Genomic DNA, 3,267 nt, shown 5'->3' with positions numbered 1-3,267 from the left:
ATTTGGACTGGCCAATTAACCTGACATGCTTGTTTTTGAAACATGAATGGAAACTGGGATGGCCAAATATACCCACGGAAGCACGAGAGAACATGCAAACTGTGCCCAAGGAGCCTGCGGTAGCTAGTTCTTAACCTCTGCACCGCAATGAAAAGAAGTGCAATACCATAAATTACATGAGTTGAAAAGGTTTTTGCTTGGACACGATTAGCGTCGTTATTTTATTTCGAGATTATTACATTATTTTTCCTTTACAATAAATGCAATTGAAGACTCATACATTAAATTTGAGGAAAATCCGTCATCCTAAGGGAGGGTTAGCACCATCTAATGGTGGACTAAATACTACTTCCTAATCGAAAGGTATTTATTCGAGTTTCATAAAACTCTTATGTTGTCAGCCAAGTTCTTTTTCAATCTTCCTTTCCTCCTGCCCCCTTGGACTGTCCCCTCGAGAATGTTCTTGCCAGTCTCGAGGATCTTGCGACGTGACCGTACCAATGAAGTTTCCGTGTGCGCGCAGTTGAACACAGTTCAGGTCCAATGTGCACTCCGTTTTGTTCGTCACATGGGCTAAGTAGCTGATGCCTAGAAGTTTCTTATAGCATCGCATCTCAAAGGCCTGGATTTTCTTTTCCAGTTTCCTTTAAGAGTCCATGGCCCAATCCCATTTCTCTCACTCGGCCCTGAGGACCCTCCAGTGAGGTCCCTCGAAGAGGAGTGCCCTCCGCGAGTGAAGTGCAAAGCGGAGATGGCTTGGACAAGACTTGCAAGGTTCCACCCCTGTCCAGGAGATGGCGGTAATATTAATTGGCTGTAGACCTCAGTGACGTATTGGTCTACGTCACATGTAAACAACTCGAGTCTCAACTTGTAGTGTGTCAGTTGGAGAGTTCGTGCAATGTTAAAAATGCCCGCTACTGCTGTGTTATTACCGATTGCCTGAAAGCTCATCATCTTTTCCGTGTCTCCAATAAACGGAGGAGAAATGTGCTATACTGAAGACAGCTTCGGCGCTATGTAGTGCTGATTCATCTTTACAAGGTACGTACACTCATTAAAAAAATGACCCGTTCGGTCAAATACAGTAAAAGTTAACATACAATGCACGTTCACATAATACCTTATGTTTGTGTAGACATAAATGGCAATCTACTTATTAGTATCTTAATGCCATTTTATGACATATAGTAGGGGTCTTTAGTGTGTGACATGATGAAAAGTAAACAAACACAAGAACAGTCCACCTGACCCTTAAGCTGACATAATATCGTCACCAAACTTCCCTGTACGACCCAAAAACCTTGGTTCATAAGGAATTTAATTCAAAAGAGTTGTCATTGGATATAAAAAAGCTCATTTCAACATGTTTTCATGATGCTTACATCATCTATGCCCACATTTATGTCTAAATTGTCTGTTATCTATTGTGTTCCAGAGTGGCTGTCCCATAAGCGTGGACAGTTTGGACAGGAATGTTCCCATCCTGTGCTTATGGTTCGATGTGAAGTCAAAACTCATTCAGGACTTAAGGTTGAGCAAGAAGGTCATGTGGGCCCTGCAGGAGCTGCTAAAGAGGGAACAGGGCCATGGCTGGAGGGCCTATACTGGCTGGCCCACGGTCTGTCCTACCGTGTGGTGTCACGGGTCTTCAGGGTTCCCAGGTCCACGATACACAGAATTGTCCACAGTTAATATGGAATAAATTGCCCAAAAGCCATGTTTTAGGCTTTGGAAGTCAGACCCACATTTGCATTCCGTGCTTTTCTGCATTACTATTCAATAAACATCTTTATTTTGAGTAACACCTTGGTGGTTTATTTCATAATGATGTGAGATACTGTGTGTGAACTATGTGACTGTTGGACAGAAAACAACTACAAATCACTCCAGTTTAAATAATAGTTTACTTTCAGAAAAACAAAATCACATTGGGCCGAAATACATAATAGTAAATAAATAATATGTCACAAATTGTAACAAAAATATACCAATACTTCCATAAAGCTGGAAAACACAAACTGGAACTTCATTGAGTTCTTAATAAAATAAAATATTTTCCTTTTATAAAACAAAGGGAAACATTGCAGGGATGTCACTGTTCTGGAAATTTGTCCACGAGCTTCCCAAAAAGGACGGGAACCGCTCAGTTTTGGCCACAGTTTCCTCGAGCCTTTTCCTCACTCCGGCAGACTCCGCTTTCAAAAAGTCAAGGAGTGTATCGTGCTTCCTTTTTTTTCTGGGTGATTTGGGGTTTGGCGCCGGATTAGAAGATGCCAACGACGTGCCCGTCGGTGTGGATGGCGTGGTAGCTGTGATGGTGGCCAGCTCTTCCACGGGACGTTCTACATTGGCCTTTAGGTTGGGTGGAAAAAACAAGAATTACTTAATGCTTGTGTATTGCACAAAAACAACTGTGTATAGGATGCTCAACAAGTTGATGTGAGAAATTATAGGATGTGTTCTGGATAATTATTTGATAGTGAATAGATACACAAAATTGACATGTTATTCTTATGGCTGTAAGAGCCTTCTATTGGCCAGCATCACATATGCTTTAGAATTGTCTCCACATTTGGACAACATTTTGAAAAGGTAATTAGTTTACTTAATATGTGTTTACAGAGAAGGCAGTGGACTGTGTGATAGTAATTTGTTTCAACTGTATTTCCACGTGAAATTCGGAGACATTACTCATAATGCATGATGAAAACTAATGCATTCTGATCTCACATGAAATAATCATATTGTAAATAAAACACGACACCCGAAATTGTGTGCAGTAAACAAGCGCGTATGTCCAGAACGTTATTCTGACTATGCTCCTTTAGCGACTGGCCATGTACATGTAAAAGCACGACTCGTTTAAGATACAAACAGGGATGGGCTGAACCGTGATTTTCTGCAGTTATCCTACTTTAGAGTTTGTAGCGTGAAGATTATTTTTTGGCAGCTCCCTTGGTAGATTTGTGCACTTCGTAAAGTAGCGATTTTGCAATGTTCATGTTTTAACGCGAAAATACGATTTTCTATTGCATTTACGTCCAACTAAGATATCTCAATACATTTTGTTGCAAATACATGCGTGGTTGTGGAAAACTACTTACATTTGTGCGGTTCCTTTCCGGGCATGTTTGTTGATATTGAGAATTCGCAAAGCCTTCTGGGTAGTCACTTCGCCGCCAAGTGAGGTAGGGAGCCCCCTCGGTCTTGAAGTGGTTACGACATGGTTTGAGGTCACTTCTGCCTCGGACTTGAGAGTATCGG

At 41.4% G+C, this 3,267-nt stretch overlaps 1 long non-coding RNA gene across 1 annotated transcript; it reads left to right on the top strand.

The window, feature by feature from the left end:
• Positions 1-640: 640 nt before the first annotated feature.
• LOC148363040 (uncharacterized) lies at positions 641-1,805 on the top strand. The gene is made up of 2 exons (XR_015850952.1): positions 641-1,044; positions 1,439-1,805. It is a non-coding gene; the product is annotated as an uncharacterized LOC148363040 (long non-coding RNA).
• Positions 1,806-3,267: the final 1,462 nt, after the last annotated feature.

Source organism: Urocampus carinirostris, chromosome 7 (assembly GCF_059441175.1).
Source record: "Urocampus carinirostris isolate Australia breed hairy pipefish chromosome 7, RoL_Ucar_1.0, whole genome shotgun sequence".
NCBI classification, from domain to species: Eukaryota; Metazoa; Chordata; class Actinopteri; order Syngnathiformes; family Syngnathidae; genus Urocampus; species Urocampus carinirostris.
This window is presented reverse-complemented; position numbering and strand designations above follow the sequence as displayed.